Consider the following 19975-nt stretch of genomic DNA (forward strand, 5'->3'; position numbering starts at 1 on the left):
ATTTTCAAATAAAAAAATACCATGTGAAAAAGCATTTTGCGTCATAATATCAAACACCCTTCAATATTCTTTATCTATATCTTATATAATATGATCATAAAATCATTTCTCATTAGATTTTGAATTAATTTATAGATTTTGATCGATTCATTGGGCTAATGTTATAAAACAAATTATAGAAAATTATTACATGAGCACAAATTCAAATTGAATTAATTTTAATATCAAAATAAATAATAATTTTAATCTAAAAATTTAAAATGTTGCCTAAAATTTCAATTTTTATTAACTCTAACTTACACAACAAAATTATTTAAATATTTTTTGGATGCAAGTTTTTGTTCTATATGGGCATGGTTATGATTATGATGGGGATGGATCAAGATGACACGTCATAGTTTTCCACGAATAATGTTCTTTCTCTATTAAATCCAACGGTTGGTATTCATTGTTGATTAGTAAACAGAAAAAGAAGATAAACCTGAGAAATAGGACCATATAGAACCGACGGTCCCAGATGCATGATGGTGGAGGGTATAGGAGGTTTGGTTTCTACCTGCCATGGATTCTAATCCTTGGCGCGTGAAAAAAAAAAAAAAAAAAACCACTAAAGTGTTATATAAATCAACTAAAAAATGAGATGATTTTTATTAATTTTCCATAACACAAAAAAAAAAATATTCTAAAACAATTAATAGTAATTTCTTTTTATTAGAGAACTTCGTGAGATTTTCATTTATAATTTTCATAAATATTATATATATATATATGGTCTTTTTTTATTTTATATTATCCAAAAAATACGAGTTGATATAAGATTGAAATTGAGTCCCATTAAATTATTTTAGAACAATGTAAATCAGTCTTCTAAAACAATTTATAGTAATTTCATTATTAGAACAAAGGGTTAATTTTTCATAAATCCTTTCATCACGGTTTTCATCTTCAGCTTCTTCTCTTTTCTTTTTTTTTTCTTTTTTTTTTTTTCATTTCTAAAGCTTTTAGGGACGAGATTTCTACTTTTGGGAATGAAATCAGTCCCCAAGGGACAATTTTTTTCTAGATTCCATCACGGTACGTGCTCTTAATACATTAGACGGGGATGTAATTTTATTTTTGACATCAACAAATTAAAATAATAAAAAAAATAATATTAAAAAATATATCAAAATTAAATATATTTTTTTTCAAATTAAAAACACTAAAAAACTAGAGCAGAAACTCTTCCAAGCACACCAAGATCTAAGAACTATTCATCTTGAAATAATTTCTAACCATTATCACAAAACAGTGAAGCGATATCTCAAAAATTATGATTCGTTGGGGGTGTTCCTTAACAGTCTTAATTAAGAGTTATGTCATTGGATATAGAAATTCCTAGTCAATTCCACAGCCATCAACGCTATCATGTTTCCCATTTTCTCAAGACATAACACATGGAAATTCATAGCATAGAAAGAAAACGTAGAAATGATTGAGCAAATCACCTCCCATATATGTCTTAATTGCGTGAAGTCTTTATGCATTATCCAAATTGCCTACCGTAAGGTTTTGAAGAGCACAAATTATTCAATTTGCCCATGCAGTAGACTTGTTCCATGCCATACGGTGTATCTATTTTTTGAAATTGGAAATATTCATTGACTTTCATTAATGTTGATGTTGTAACATTTATTCTTTTTACTTATATATATAGATTATATAGCAAGGTTGCTTTCAACAAAAAGAAATTGGAGGAAGACCTGCTAATCACTAGCCATTGTAGGCATTAGGCAGAGCTAAGAAAACAGTGGCACAGTTGATCAAACCATCTGCTGCTCCTAACTTCTTATGTAAGGAGATCAGCACATTGGAATCGATGATCTCATGGCAAAAATCAATTGAGAGTCAATGGGGTAAGTCATCAAATTCGTCCACATATGATCGTTTAAATTAATGAATATTTAGATAAAAAATTAGTGGAAGTACTGTGTAGCAGGGGAGTCAGCTACATTAACTTAATTAATTAACTACATGACCACCTTGCTTATATCTTTTTTTATATTATTAACATGGATATTCCGGTTTAGTTTACATGTACCTTAACTAATTTTATCTCTAAAATTAATGACCATGTAAGCATTCAATGGTCATCATATTATCAATCACAGGGCTCGAACTTAAGACTACAGGGAGAGCAAACCAAATAAAATTAAAGTAAGTATATTTTAATTAAAAAGTTTATAAATATTAAGGAACAAGATTAAAAAAAAATTGTTATAAAACTCAGACTTTCAAAAATAACCAAATAAAATGGGACAACAAGAAATTAAAAAGAACCAATAAAAATAGGATGAAATAAAAAAAGATTGAATTTATTAATTTTAAATTTTAAATTTATCCAAAATAGCTATTGAGAGTGGTTCAGCTGAAATTATTGTCCTCTTTCTCGCTTCAAGAGTCTAAGAGTCTTTGTAATGAACTCTTTTTAAGAGCAAATTGATCATATATAACAGTTGACTTTGAAAAATTAAAATATCAAAACTCCATAGACATTTGTTAGGTAAGATTCATATATATTGAGTTCTGATTTTCCCTGAAAACGTAAGAAATTAAAGACTCTAATTTCAACACTTGAAGCTCACTTGACACTGATATTTTATATTTGTATGAGGTCAATAGTCGGCCATTAGAATCAACTCGAAGAATTTTGTCAGCCGCCACGAGTGAAATATACATGACGGATGATTCTCATTGCTCATGTGAAGCTGTATGCATAGATCCATTGTAATTGATTGTCGCAATTAAATATACGTGTACATGTACATAAGTTATGGACCACTGCCTAATAATGACTAATATATATATATATATATCTAAGTGGTCACACGGGGCCTATATTCATGAATTTCTAACAATAATATAGAAAATAAAAACGATTGAAAAAATTCAATTTCTTAATTTAATATTGCTTATTATAATATATTAGCTTCTTTTCCATTATGATTTACATGATTTTTTTAGCTCCAAATAATTTGAAAAGAAGAGTAAAAAACATTGAGGAAAAATAATAAAAGCTTGAAAGCACCAAACCGTTGAAATTACTAATTAGGAAGGTGAAAAAAGGGGGTCAAGCTTTTTCAATGGGGAGGAGCCATGTCCCTTTGATGTTAGTTGGAGTCAAAAGTAGGACCCACGCGGTGGCACGCGCGCTTGAGACGGCAGGTGGGTCCTCTTTTGCCATCGCAAAGAGTCAAAAACCCCTTGTATTGTGACCGTACCCTGATTTTCTCCTTAGGGCAATTGCCATGTAGCTTCAAGAGATGCTTGCCTTTCAATCTTCTTCCTTCTTTCTTGACCTTTCTCGTAATTCTTCAATCCCCTAAAATGTCAAGAAGATCTAAAATCACAAGAGCTTGAATCCATATTGCAGCCTCCAAATCCAATTTCACACTACTTTTTTTTCTTACACAAAATATTATAAAAAAAATAAAAAATATAGTTGTGAGGATAAATAAACTCCAGGATAAAAAGTTCATTAAATTTCTAATAACTTAGTTATAAAAAAATATTTGTTATCTCAAATAAATAAAATATAATTTAATTTATTTTGATATAATAGTTACGCTTAATCATAGTATTAGTCTCAACATTCAAAACTTTACTTGAGAGTTATACTTTAACTAAAAAAAATATTTATTTTTCGAGATAATGCTTAAAGTTAAGGTTAGACAATGTTTTAGTGTGGTTTTTCATCATCTTTACTATGCCATTGTACAATGGCATAAATCTCAATTCCGTCTCTCTTAAGTTCAATTCCTTAAGCTATAAAGAACATCATTAAGAGTAATTGGCACCCATTGTACTAATAATTGCACATCAAACTGCATCTTCTTCAAGCACACAACAAAGCTAAATGAGTGTATGAGTAGAATTAAGTTTTGTAGATTGGTGGTGGGAGCGTAAGCTTTTGAGCGGTAGGGTTTTTGAAATTAAGTAAGAGCATGGATCACTGCTAAACAGAGAAGACATAGACATTTTTGAAGTGTACAGCTCAAAACGCCAACCTCACCATATTGCCTCATGAGTGCAGGCTGAGGCTCACAGACCACGTTTCCTTGCACAGACCTAGCCAGGTCAGGGAGGCAGCGCGTGGGAGAAAGAAGGCAGTGATCAGGGAAATGTGGCTCTCAAATATGTAAAGATAGACTGACCTCTTTGCCATGGCAGACTAGGACGCTATGGTGGTCACTTTCTAGTTCGTATAGACGAAAAATGATATTAGGTCACTCTCCCCATCCACCTCTTGGATTTTCTGCTTGTCTTCTTTCGTTGTAGGAATGTTCCTTCTTCCTTAGAAAATGACCATTTCGTATCCTTGCTGTTTGCCCATGTCATGGCTTATGACTCTTAACCACACACACACACACACACACACACACACACACACCCGCCATGATAGATGTTCATAAATGGTCATTAATTAACTGCCTTCCCTTATATTTTAGTATTATTTACCACTCAAACGTTTTTCATTGCTTTAATTAGACCCTACTTATTGCATTTTCTTAATGTTTGTTTGTTGATCTAGCAATAATAACAAGAGCTTAGCACATGATCACCGTGCCTTTTCAAGTCTCAAATACATGTTTTCTTGATTTTTCACACGATCGAATATGCATAACTCATGGTTTAAAGAGAGCAATAATTAATATACAAATATTTTCATCATAAAAATAGATCAATTCCATAATACAAATGTGGTAGCAAATTTATTTAATTTTCAAATCTTAGCAGGGTTTTTAATATTACTTTTTCTAAAACTGATCTATTAGGATATTTGCAAGCAAATTAATAATGTTAAAAATAAATTTGTTTACCGTTTGAATCAACATTTAAAAGATTAAAATATCAATTGATAATAATTACATTAATGTTGCCTCTCTTGGCATAATAAAAGGGTGAAGAGGGAGGGAGGGAGAGACAACTGCACATTGCGAGAGACACATCATGGCCGGCCCATAATCATAATAATGATGGCTTTGTCAATAAAATTGCAATTAGCTTAGTGGCTAATGCTGTGTTCAAACGTTAATGACATAAACAACCTAACACTTGGCTCATTTTCATGGTAAGAGTGGAGGAGATAGGAAACTAATCCATGCATGCGTTTGTGTAGCAAGCTCTAAACCAAATTGAATATCTCCATTAACAAATTAATTAAACCACAGAATACAAATACAAATACGTGTATATTGCACTTAATTGAGAGTATCTATGTACAAATACACGTATATAGAAGTGGCTAGGCACAGGTACTGATGTCATTGTGAGGTAACATTGAGGTGTATAAGATGACAAAACTAGGGCGCGCGCACATACTTCTGGGGACGTTCTGGGAACACAGAGGGAATGGCCCAGGCATGAGCACCAAGTGTTCGAGCAACAGGAACGTGCTCAAGGACCCACAGAAAAAAAATGTAAAGAAAGCATAAAAAACAATTTCTATAAAGAAAATGAAAATAACAAATGATGGAACCACGGAAAATAAATAAATAATAGAGTAGAGAAGTTCTTGTGGGCAAGGGTTGACCATGTGTTTTGCAGATTCAACGTGTACCTAGCTATGTCTTTTTTAGTCAAATAAGAGACTTGGTGAAACACGCACAAGAAGGCCGCCCATTAGCGACCCTTTTTGTTACTTTATACTAGAGGAAACAAGATTTCATGGCTAATTTGTAATCCTTTTGTGGAAGACTAATAAAATTCTCTAATATGATTTTTTTTTTTCCTCCCAAATTAATCATTTATGTGAATTGAGGTTTTTTTTTTTTTATCATAGATCAATGGAAAAACAAAACGTATTATTAAATTTCATTAATGGATGATTTATATACTCGTTGATCTCATCCCGTTATTGAATAATAAAGTTTTCTGAGTCATGATTTTCAATTCAAACATTTAAGCCTTTTAGATTTAGAAACATGCACTTGCATATAGGAAGATGATCGTATTTATAAATTAAATATGAAAAGATTATTTCTTAATATTAGAAAAAACAAGTGATAAAATGAGAAAAATCCCACTTGACAACCATAGAAAAGAGTTTGTTGAGAGCTTACTTTAGTCGGTGGTAGCTTAATTTTAATTTCAAGAGGAATGCTTTGTGGGGGAAAGAAGAAGGAGAGGGGATGGGATTTTTCTGATGGAAGATCATTTTACACACACACACACATATAATTCAGGAACTTTAATTTTTTCATCAAATATTTGTATTTTTAGGCAATTTTTTACATATCAAAAGTACATTCATTTTTTCAATATAGTAAAAAAACAAATCATTTATGCTTGAAAAATGAAAATTCATGGTGTGAATTCCTCTTCATCCTATCAAGGGTTTGGTGTTAGTGACTCCATCCTTTTAATTTCATTTTGAAAAGTCAGTGTACAATCATAAAAAGATGTTAATATATGCCTATTTTTAATTGAATAATCATCGCATGAAATGTTCGCAAATAATATCTAATTATAACATGTAATCAACTAATTTTTCCCTTCAATTTATTTTCTTTAGCAATATTTTCTATTGCATCAACCAATTAAACTTTTTATTTTATATAAACTAAGTCTACAAAAAAAAATATTGAAACTTTCTCTTTCTCTCTCTCTCTCTCTATTATTCCCAGTAACCATTGGCACATTTTTTTAGTGTAACAACACGATTATCTTACGTATAGTGGGATAATTCTAAAAAAAATTAATTATCCTATCATCCTATATATACTTTTAAAGTCATTACACTTTGTATTCTATATTTTAAAGAACTAACATTTTTTACCCTTTGTTTTGCTTGTGATTAAGATTTCTCACTTTCTTTTTTATTATTATAATAATAAAAATAATTCATCATTATAGTTGAGTTGACTTTTAATTAAAAACATATGAAAATAATATTTTTTTTTTATATTAGTACATTAAAACTACTGAAAAACATATAAAAACATTAATTTAATGTTTTTCAAGTTAAAAATAATTAAAAAAAAAACTTTTAAAAGCAAAAGTTAATACGTTACTAAACGAACATGAAATAAAATGGTATCCAAAACAAGTTGAGGTAATTACCTCTTTAAAAAATCCTTGAAACAAATACAGGAAGAAAACTCACAAGTTCTATAAATTTGATTCAAAGATAACTATGATCACAAGAATAGAAAACTAAATTAAAAAAAAAATAAAAGGAGCATCAAATTAAGCCTTTAAAACATACGAAGAGATAAAAAAAAAAAAAAAAACAAATAAATAAGCTGGATAAAAAAAAAAAAAAAAAACAGCATAATATAAACATGATTTGCACATCGAAACACTCAAAATGTATATAAACAGGTAAATTTTAAGATCCGGAACGGTCTCCATCTACTCACCGGGTATCCTCATGGTTTACAAATTTCAATCAGACATCTCATATCAAAATGCTCATCTACCCTTTCTTCTAAGTTCTTGAGTTTCTATTCATTAATCAATACAAACCTTCTAGACATCTCACGTCACTACCTCAAGAAAGGCTAAATGTCACTTGCTAGACATCTCATGCCACTACCTAAAGATAGGATTTTTGTTATTGAGGCAGCTCAATACACGTTTTATTATTCAGATACTTCTCTTATATTTTTGTTTTTTTATTTCCCTTGTCTCCCCTCTTGAGATAATAATATCTATGCTATAATTTGTGTCCACGAGTTAAGGAGTTTTGCAAGACAATTTGAGCTCTGCAACTTGAAGACTTTTTGCATCAAACCTACTATACCAGTCAGCTAATGGATTTTCTTTTTTCCCCTCACTTATGACAAACTAAGAAACGGCAAAATTGAATAAGCTAACGATTAAAAACTAAATGTAATCTCAAGAGATGTAGTTTAATTGGTCAGGTTCTGAGTTTACTCCCCAGAGGTCACCAGTTCGAGTTTTACAAACATCAGGGTCATTAAAAACTTACATGGTCATTAATTTCAGAACTCGTGAGATTAGTCGAGGTGCACACAAATTGATCCGGACATCCATTTTAATCTAAAAAAAAAAAACTGAGTGCAATCATACTCAATCGCATTAAAAGCTTTGTAATTAATTGGTGGATTACGATCTGATTAAGAAGGCAACCCTATTGCAATATTCTATCTTCTCTCATTGACCAAACAAGACCTTTCCATTATTTATTTCAAGATGTGATTAAGTCAACTCATTTGAAGAAGTTGAGCTATGTACTTAACTTGAAAAATACACGGTGGAACGAACAGGATAACAATTGCTGAGATAACTTGTACAATTATTGTATTCTATTTGACCCGACATCCAAAATTCATTTGTCTAACCATATACAAAGGTGGGATTTGCATACTTGCACTACTGTTTGTTCCTTTTTCTCTCCCTGTCTCTCTCTTTTTTAACTACATAGTGAAGAAAAAGGAAGATAAGAATGAGCAAATTGTTTAATGAGAATAAAATCCAACTGGTTGGTGAAGCAGTTTAAAAATGGATGTGTGGATAGGGCAGGCTCAGTGGAAAAATGATTAGAGAGCAATGAACTTGCTGTCAGATTGCCGTCCTATTGCTTGATTCTATCATATAGGAGTTATAATTATTGTCTAGGTTTGTGCCATGGCTTACTTGTTCAAATTCTTGTAATTTTCACCTACCCTCTCATTCTCTTTTTCTCACACACACGTACACATTAAGCCAATTGCAATACTTTTTTTAAATTAGGGTTTCGCTCCCTCCATAGCCATCCCCTATCTAGTTTGACTTTTGAAAGTGTGAAATATTTAAATGCAATTAGTATTATTTCCACCAAAGAGAGAGTTCCTAAATTCCAAACAAAGACAACTACTTAATCATTGATTTTGTGAACTTTATGTGAAATGTCACCAAATTAGTCTTCCCCTTTGTGGGGTTGACATGGATTAATTGACCCATGCTGAAACATTCCTTTTAGTCTTCATGGGGTCCCACATTTCATAACTCCTTCAAAATTATCAGAAAAATTATCAGGAGATAGGTTTTAGGACATCGATTGAAAACATGGGTCATCCTTTGTCATTTTATGTTATTAAGACAAGTCCTTGCTTGCTTATCTCAACACTTGATTTTCGGAATTGTCTTATGTAAATGTATTCAATAACATTTTTGTTTTGTATTCTTATTTTCTTATGATTCTAGATTTTGAATACACTTTTAGTTCAAGATGCAGATCCTAAGGGCTGGTGTGCATTATTCAGGTTACGAAGGTTTGCTTTTTATATAAATCGTAAGTTAATTTTTTTTTTTTTTAAAAGCAGTTTTTATATATCAAATTAAATATTATTTACATCTGAACTAGTACATGTGGAAATCACTAATTTAGTTGTGACTGTGATTTCTTTCAAGTGTTTGATTATAATTTGAAAATTAATTCAACAGCCCCACTCCCATATGTTATTTTTAGAAGTTATAATTTGCAACGTTTTTAAAAGCTTCACTATTGTTTAGTTTCTTAAATGTACCCTAATGTAGAGCTATATTTCTGTTAAGAAAAATAGTTTAAGTTGTTAGGTAAGATTTCACTATATAATTTATATTATTCTCTAACACACCTCATTAAATGAAAACTTTTTGGATTTAAAATTTACAATACAATACCTTGTGCTTAATTTTTATCAAATAAATAAAAAATAGTTAGATTCGAACTCATGATCGCTTGATCATCAAACTTCTGATACCATGTCAAAAACTATTTTAACTCAATAACTTAGGTTGTTAGATAAAATTTCAATATATAATTTATATTATTCTCTAATAACTTTCTTCATTTTTTGTCTCTTTTAATTGCCAAAAACCATGTACATGGTTAAGCAACCAATGTAGTTAGAAATTAATGGATCTTAGTGTTTTTTTTTTTCCCCTGATAAGCATACGAATACATGGAAAACACCTATGGGAAGATTGCAAAGTAGCAAACAGGGAGCTTGTAAACCAGAGAACAGAGAGCCAAGAAACACAAGAACAAAGGAAACAGGATGAACACCCATTCCATGTCATCTTCAGAGCAAGAATCTCCCATCAGTTAGAGATAGACCTTAGTTCATGGGACATTTACCAAAGAATCAGCTAACGTTAATTTTCACTTCCACCATTGATGGTGTCTAGCTAATTCGAAATTCTCTGAGGTTATGATATGGGTCACTCCACAGGCGACCATGCCACAACACGAATCATCATTACAAAAAAGAGAAACAGAAACTGAGATGGGTCAATTTTGTTCTTATTAATCGAAGGACCCCAAAAGCTAGCCCAAGGAGTTAAAAATAAGGCTGTATGTTGTATTGTTTCAGGTTTTAATTATGGTAGAGAGAAGTTGTCGAGATATGGATGAATGGGTTGGACCTACTCTTTTTCGCTCATTTTCTTTATTCTCATAATTACCAAACGAAGAATTCCCTTTCTCTCTTTTTTGTCCACAAAAAAAAAAAAAAAAAACTTCTTTAATTTACTCACATCTGTGTATAATTTTTATACCTCATATGATATAACACTTGGTACCCAAGTGCAAGTCGAGAGTCCATGAAGGTTTTTGGGAAAATTGTTTGAGAGCCATTGGTAATTTGAAAAAAAAAATATTCTATAATTTCTTATATATATATATATATATATATATATATATATCCAATTTGCAAGAAGTCAATATTGTGAAATGCCACTTATAAAAATATACTCATAATATCATTTTGAAGTATTCCTTTCGTCTCAAAATACCAAAAAAAATGATACAACTTAATTATTATTCATTTTTTTTAATTAAACCTGTAAAATTAGAAAATAAATGCTTGAAACAATAATAATTTCTTTTATAGTATAAAAAAATGATATTTTTACCATTTTTTTTGTAATTGTTAAAGAATAATATAAATTACATCTTGGACTTTACCTAACAAATTAAACTATTAGGTTGAGATGGTTCTTTAACATGGTATCAGAATCTTATGACCAAGCGGTCATGAGTTTGAATCTCATGATCTCTGTTTATTTGATAAAAAATAAAGCGTAAGGTAATGTGGGCCTGTACAAATTTCAAGTTCAAAGGGCTTTTACGTGAGGGAGTTTATTAGAAAATAATATAAATCATATCTTAAACTTCACCTAACAACTTAAGTTATTATATTGAGATGGTTCTTTAATAATAATGAACATTTATTTTTTATTGAAGGAGTAAAGAATTTAAGAAAATGCAACCAAGAAGTATTAATTTTGCTGTAGCATATATTAAAGATGAAAGTAGCACAAGTCTTCAAATAGGTGGAAAAATACAAGCCAAGTTGAAAATTGGATTTGGACCAGCATCATGAACAGTCTTTTGCAATAACATCGTAATTTTTTACTCTTTTTTTTTTTTTTTCATTTTCCATATTTTAAAAGTGATGAGCACAAAAATTCAAATTAGAAACCTTTGCTTTCACTCAATTTCTAAAAGGAAAGAAAGCCAGTGACTCTTCTTTTTTTTTTTTAATCATGAAAAGCCACTGACTTGATTTAATAGCCATTGATGATTTTTTGACAATTTAAGTAGAAAGTGAGCACTTAAAGAGTTTGGTGAAGTTGGGATGGTTAAGTAACTTGCCCTATATGATAGTACAAACAAAGAGATATAGAAATATCGAAGAGAGAATCACATAGACAATAGCTTTTTGGATTTATTTGCTGACCAAATTCATAATTATAATTAAGCAAGGGAAACAAGATTAGATAATGTTGTCTCATCTATAACCAGTTTAAGCCAAACAAAACCATACGTAACCTCGTGTCTTGTAAGAGTCAATATGGCTTTCGTCCAAACACTAAATTACGAAAGGAAAGTTAAGCTGCTCCTGTTATTCAAGATAAAAATATCTTATAAGAAATTTGATTATTATGTAGAGTTTAGAATGATGCAAACATTAGCACGCATCTTCTCTTTGTTTTTTTCTTTTTATATATAAAAAATGCTTTTATTTCTCTGAAAAAGTAGAATATGATCGATATTGTTTTCTGAATTATTCACTCTAGAAACAAATGTTTGTCTGGTTTCCGGATCTTCTATTTTTTTAAAAAAAAATTGCTTTTAAGTAAATTTGAGAACGATGCAAAAACAAGTTTCATTATTTATTGTTGTTTAGAATTTTGTTTGGCTAGTGGCAGAGCTTATCGCACATGGACATGCATGGTCTGGAGGTTGTGAGAGTCGCCACCTAGTTATTTAATACATGATCGCTAGAAAACCCGGTTATACTGGTTTTATCAGAGATTCTAAGGGTAAGGGACTCGTTGTGACTATATAAAATATTAGCACCTTTAGCGACCCTACATGAAGTAAGTTGTATTGTGTGATCTAAATGTCGTTTAAAGGTTTTGATGAGTTTCTAATCGGTGGTCTGTCTATGGCTTTGGGTGAATATTTAATTGTGTGAATGAATTTGTTTTTTTGAATTTATTATGAGCCTATGTACCCAAATAAATTCTTATAGAAATGATCTATGTAGGTGTCTTGATATGGTTCATCTATCTTAAAAGGTGAAAGAGTTTTCTACAACTCGGGCGTTGTGGTGAAAAATATTATTGATAAAAATTATTGAATATTTAGAATAATTCTGAGATTTTTTTAGTCAACTCTTGATAATAGTTCTAACATTTATATCAGAATATTGATCATTAATTCTTATGAATTAAAATTTTATAAGTTATTATAATATTAACCAAATTCTCATGGATTCAATAAAGTAATTATTAAATCCAAAATGCATGCTAAAAAAATAAAATATACCACATATTTTATTTTTTAAACAATATATGATTTTTGTATTTTTTGAGAAACTTGATTGTATGCAATTAAATATTTAATTCTTTTTATCTTTTTGGTTTTTAAACATTCAAAAAACATACAAGAAAATACAAACACACACATTCTTTTTTTTACTATAGTTTTTACTCACACACCCCATTATTATATGCTTACAAACAATAACAATTCAAAAATTAAAAATTAAAAATAAATAAAACACCCATTAAACTTTTAAATTTTGCAAAAATAAGCCACCCAAAATTCACAAAATAATCTGGGAGAAGTTGCAGGAACTTAGAAACCACACTAGAAGATTCCGGGGCTGGAGGAAAAATGACGGTGCATGCATCCACGTGCCACTGTTGCTAGAAAACATGGTGGATCTGAAGTAAATTCTTCTTACTTTCGTCTTATGCCAACAGTGAGTGTCATTATGGCCTACAAGCAAAGGAAATCACACAGGCAATTCATTTTCATCTTTTTTTTGTTCTTTTTTCAAAGATGTGTTTCTCAATTTCTTTCTTTTTTCTAGTTATTTCAACAATCACAGGGGGTAAAGACACAATGGAAGTTAGGTCTTGCTTGCATCACTTGTTTGAGGGCTTGTTGATTTCAGGTTTTGTCTTATGTGGAGGCAGTGAAGGCTGATTGATGGTTGGTTTTTTGGTGAGTTAAAGAGAAAATGCTAGATAGGGGGAAAGCTTATCATGGTTATGAGGTTGGTGGCTTTGTAGTGTTAGTGTTGGGTCTTGGTAACTAGTTGAAGGTTGAAGATAAAGTAGTTGAAGGCTATGGACATGTTTGAAAAGAGATAAAGCATACGGCGACTCAAGGTGGGACCAAAAGGTTGTTCGCATGACTGGGTTTCTGTTGTTGCTAGTAACAACGATGAGCTATGGTGTTGATGACCACCATTGGAATCAAAAAAGAAAGGAAGATTGATCCACAAGTTTTTTTTGTGTGGGTAAGGCTGTTGGTAATGGTTCGACAAAGAGGTTGGTAGAGAAAAAGGACACCATAGAGGAGGATGGCAACCCATGGAATCTCTCTAGTTAATCATTATAAAAGGAAAGATGGCTACGATGGGTGATCTCATGGTGGTTGGTTGGAAGTGGTGTTGATGGATCGGTCAAGTGTAGGAAGGTAAGGGATGGGGACCACATGAATGGTTTGGTTCTCTCTCTTTTTTTATTAGAGAAGGCATATGGTTTTGTTAAAAGTAGGGGTTTTATAGCCTATGCTGACAGTTGATGTGTGAGGAGTTGGAGAGAGCTTTTTGGTATTTTTATTTTTATTTTTTTTATAATGGTTTTCCCTTAACAACTTTCCCTTAAAATTCCTTTCCTTTTTGTAACTATCGTATAACCACATATTTATAGGTAAATAAGTTTGTTATTTTTAATTGCTTAGTCTCAAAGCAAACTTGGTGACCAAGTAACCCATAAACAATTTAGTCCCTCAACTTCTTTCTTTTCATTTATAGTCCTTTTATTCACTTTGATTTCTTCTTATATTATCTTTTTTGTATTTTGATTTTTTTGAAAAAGAACAATACCAACGTCGATTCATAAAGCGGGTTAACAACTAAAGGTGTAGAAAAAGACGCTGAAAGTGATGTAAATACATCAAAAATGTTTTGTTTTGGGTTTTTCTTTTGTTTTTTTTCAGCTATTTTGGTATTTTATGAAACTTTTCCAATAAAAAAAAGTAAATGACTAGGTAGCAACAAATGCCATATCTTTATAATATTTACGGAGAAAATACTTGTTAAGTGCTTTTTGTAGTAAGTTTGTAAAGACAAACGAATTGTTCTTTCATAACAAATTTTCTCAAACTTCTAGTTTTGTTAACCAAAAACTTTATTTTCATAGCAATCCCCTTCAACTAGAACTATGATCAAATTATGTTCAGCTTGGTTATCTTTAAATATCAATCTAGTAATTCCCTTTAACTAAAACAAAATTCTTGTCCTTCAGCTAGGTTAACTTGAAACCTCAATTTAGTAATCCTCTTTAACCAGAACCAAAGTATAAAACAACTCAACTAACCTGAAATTCCAATCTGATAATTTCTTTTAATCAGAATCAAAATCTGAAAAATAGCTTAACTAACCTAATATCCTAATTTGAAGATTTTCTTTAACCAAAATCAAAATGTTGTATTTGGTTAGGTTAACATAAAATCTCAATCTAGAGACCCCTTTTAACCATAACCTTAGTAGTTGTCTTCAGTTCAGTCAAACATTCTTTCTCTCGTATGCTTATTGAACTAAGCATCAGAGAATCTTTCATGGCTCATAATCAAGCCTAGGGTCGTAATTTGTGGAAAGCTCAATTTCTATATGATATTTTTCACTACTTCATTAGTGGCACTATATATAAGAATTAAATAAAAAGTCAATTCATTCTCTTTCATTACTCACCAAATACTCTTTACATGGTTAATGAAACTCTAGGACAAAGAAGAATAACTTATTTACCCATAATTGAGACCCCAGTTCCTCTAAGTCTCCAACAATTATCTTATTAGGTGCATATGCTCAATAATGTTGTCATTGCAATACAACTGCATCTTCACTCTCTTTCTCTTACACAACAACGAGTTCTTATGCTTGCACCACTAAGTATGCAATGATGAATCCAATCTTAAAGAGACATGGATAGATAACATGTAAACGAGTAACTCCCGCACTTTTATGCTCAAAAGGAGCTATACCAATTGTTCTCACATAAGATACTACAAATAAAGATCCAATCACCATCAATATCCATATGAGTCTTACTTACACATCCCAAAACATTCTAGGCACAAAACAAAATCCATGACTCTACGAGCTTCTAAACACAACCCCTACCAAGTGGGAGAATCTTCAATTTATCTTATAATACTAAACACGCGAACATTCAAAGATTGTGTCTCTGTAAAGGCCAGTTTAAACAACTATAAAGGACTCATAAACCCTAAAAAACACATACAAAATATGAGAAACATCCTCAAGCTTGTCACATGAGAATGTGATGTTATGTGCAAAGTTATTCCAATAATGCTTATAGGTCTTTATGTGTATAATACCATATCCTAAAATGTGATTTTATTTTTTATTTTATAATATCAGCTCTAAACTCATCTCTCGCTTTGGCATAAGCATTCTAAGTAAAAAGATTATCACTTAATTCTTTGACATCACACAACAAGAAAATGAGAGTACTAAGGCATATGTCCAAAGGTTTAACAACAACAAAAAATACTCTACGTGAAAAGACTCATTGAACTCATTACCATAGAAGCTCTGATTAGTGGAGTCTATAATTATTCCCTATGAAAAAAAGTTGTATTCTCTTCTTAATGAAAAATCCTTAAAGTTAAACAAGCAATGAAAATTTATATTATGATGGAATAAGCTAGTGTAATCAGATAAAATCGCCCACATTTCCATCGAGTAAAGTCTCCTTAACATCACTAGTATCTAACTAAAGCATCTAAAAAGAGCACCAATGAGACATTCATGATCACTTGACATTCCTTAAAATCTTATCATCTAAATGGCTGAGGTGCAAGCTATTATTAGAGAGAAAGAATTTATGTAATATCCTTCTCCCATGAAAAGTGACGTGAACACAAAACACCCTAATAAGTTCTATCTTTTTCATCGTGAGCATAAACATGACACTAAGGAATGTCATGTCCTGAAAAAAGAATACGAAGAAAGATTGATAGCCAGAGGTTAGTTTTATTAGCTCATGAAAAAATAAACTAAACCTAAACATGAAAGGAAGGAAGTTTACCCACATAATGATATACCTAAGATCATATAATCTCCAAATTAGATCTAAGAATTGTATCTCTAACTTTTGAACTTTTTAATAAAATCAGTATTTTTTTTATATCTCCAATGTCAAAAAAAATCTCCAAATATATCTCTATTAAAATCTCCACGGCGAGATCTTTATGAGTCCAAATATTTCTCCATTGAATCTCCATACAAGTCTCCAGGCTCTCTAAAAGGTTAGGGATGTCTCTTTAGGTCTCTGCAACCATTTATCTCCAAAAGAATCAGTAATCCTTCTTTAGGTCTTTATGACCATATATTTCCAAAGGAATCAAGGATATTTCTCCTTGTCTTAATGATCACTTGTCTTTAAACAGATCAGATCCTTCTCCACTCTCCATGACTACTTATGAAAAACTTTCATACGTTTTTAATACATACACAAATCATATTACTTACTTTTACTCTTATTTCTTACTATTACACTCCTTCTTTAAACAAAACAAGAAAATTAAATTCTTCTTTCTCTGGTAGAAACATTGATTAAAAAAAAAAAAAACATCAATTATATAAAACAAGTATTTCCTTTTCCCTCTTTTGCTAGTTTAGTCTTTAATTTAAAAACATCTATTTAAAAGACTAGGGGGCAAATGATAGTGTGTATTTAAAGAAAAAAACAAGAAGATTGAGAGTGTGTTTGGGTTGGTGCCCAAATGGACTCCTTTTTTCAAATTTTTTTGGTAGTAGCTCAAACATACCACATGTTTTTCTCTCTCTTATGTGTTTTCACCCTCATGTCATTTATGGGCACCACCCCCATGTCTTTAATGGTTATAACTCAAATGTTGGATCAAAGGCAAAACGACCAAATGTTTTCCTTCTCCTCCTCCTCCTCCTCCTCCTACCTTTTAAAATACGTTGTCTAATACGCACACACTGAACATTTTTCAAGTTACGAGTCAAAACACAACATTGCGCACTGCCCACCCACATAAACTTTTTTATGTTTATACTAACAATTTTTTTGCCAATACAAACTTTTATGCAAGTTGGCACTGCATTTTCTAGTTAATGGTTAATAGTGAAACACGTACCATATTCTTTACAATTAGGCACCTCATTTCCCAACCAGTTGTTATTTCTAGCTAATATGTCACTAATATTCACAAACTACTCCCCCAATAATGTGTCAAATTCACATCCAATGATAGGCATCAATGTTTTTACTAATTAATTTTCATGCAACTCCTAAGATGAACTAACGTGGTCAAGATCTATAAATATTTTGGATCACTAAGTAAACTCAATAAGTCACAACAGGTCCATAAGCATGCCTCCAATATCCTAACTATCTCTATTTGTTTTCTCGAGGCAGTAACTAAGCATTAGCTAGTTGTTTATTATTTTTATCAATATTCTTTTGTTTTCATAAGTTATTGATTAACTAAACACAATCATAAAGTTGTAATTCGATTTTGCAGAGATTTCTATTTCAAATTTGTAATTTATAAGAAATTATGAAAATAAAATTAAAACAATAATCCTATAAAAATATTTTAAAAAGGGAAAATAAAAAGAATATTCCTACAAAACAGAAACCGAAAGAAATCAACAAACACGTAATTCAAAGTCAATTGCTTCCACACGTTTTTTCAGGTTAATAAACACAAGAAGGGCTATACCTACACCGTTTACAAAAAGTCAAGCATGTACAAAAGTCACGAGGAGTAAACTTATTGCAACCTAATTCAACACGACTTTTGAGATCAAATGAAAAAGTTAACTACAGAATTCAGTTCAATTCGTCGAAACTAAACTAAGTTTCTATTGGCTAGGAGGTTGTTCCTCATCAAAGGAATGTTTATTTGATTACCATGAAACCAGCATGCCAAATTAGAATTTGTTGGCATTATTTTATTTGGTAGGCACAAAAAACGTAATAATTATGTATGTGCTAGCAATTTAATTAATAATCTAGAATGATTTGTTATCTTGTAATTATTTTAGCAATCTCATAAATATATTCTAACATAATATACAAGTAAATATTGTGCACATAAGTACAAGGTTTGGTTTGCTTTGCTTTGCTTTTCTTCCTGTTTGCTAGTGTTACTTTCTTCCCTAATCTCTGCACACCCTCTCTAAAATAAACAAGTTTTGTTGAACTACTGATGTAAGGGGAAGATTTGGTCAAATAATTATGAAAAAAATATATACTTATCATGCATCTAGTTAGGGCTTTTTCTTCAACCGGATTTGATAGTGTCTATGATGTAACATGCACCTAACCTTGTAACATACAGCAAGAGACTCAAACAGCAAATTTTCAATGCACATGAACCCGATAGTCGTTGTACTTGAGACGTATTTCTTCTATTAAGATTCGTTGGATCGATTTTCAAAGTGTCTAAGTCAATTACAGAGAAGAACAAGAGGATGCCAGGAAAAATGACTCGAGCTTTCTTAGGAGTGGGGGCACGGGCTCCAAGCTGCTTAGCTGCATGTCACAATTATTATTGAAGAAAAGGAAAAGGGACCTACTAGGATTCGCTAGCTAGGACGGCAAGTTCTAACCCAACCCTAATTTTGTTTGCTCAGCCTAACCCATTGTGTGATTCACAAATGGTTTGAGATCGAGCTTCTTGGGAGCCAATGAGCCATTTATAATTGGACTGGGCTAGGGTCTAAGAGGGTAGTCGACCCAAGGAGTTATGATACTCTCTTTCAAAAAGATATACACGAATTGGGTTAGACTGAATTGGAATGTGTTTCAATCCATTAGTATTACACAAATTGGGTTAGAGTGGACGATTGAATCAAATATTTTCTTAGATATTTAATCCAAGGTAAACAAAAGTTATCCGAGAAAGGGAAATTGAGGTTGCGTTTTAGTAGTGTACCAAAACACACACAAAAATGGATATAAATAAGAAAGAAATATGTTTGATGTAATGAAAAACTAATTGATATTTTAAAAAATATATATAAATAAATCACAACAAAGGGGTATTAACTAAAACATAAAAAAAAAATTATTTAAAACAATAAAAATTAAAAAAATTAACTGAGGACAGGCATTGCTAAGTATAGTAAGCCAAGCCAATCACCTGGTCGCATGGGCCTTTATTTTTTTTTTTCTTAATTCAATAGAAAGGACAACATGTGATCAATTCTTTAAAAAAAAAAAAAAAGGCATGTCGTTTGCGTCAATCGACGACGCATCATTTAGAACTCCTAGAATTTGGCAATTTTGAAACCAATTTTTTCACCAAAAAACCTATTTTAAACCAATTTTTGATCCAAAATATCTAGGAGACATCTTAGGAACCTTGTTAAACCAATTAATGGCCTCTAAAAATACAAAAAATTAACCACCCCAAAATAAG

This window comes from Populus alba, chromosome 4 (genome assembly GCF_005239225.2).
Source record: "Populus alba chromosome 4, ASM523922v2, whole genome shotgun sequence".
Classification (NCBI taxonomy): Eukaryota; Viridiplantae; Streptophyta; class Magnoliopsida; order Malpighiales; family Salicaceae; genus Populus; species Populus alba.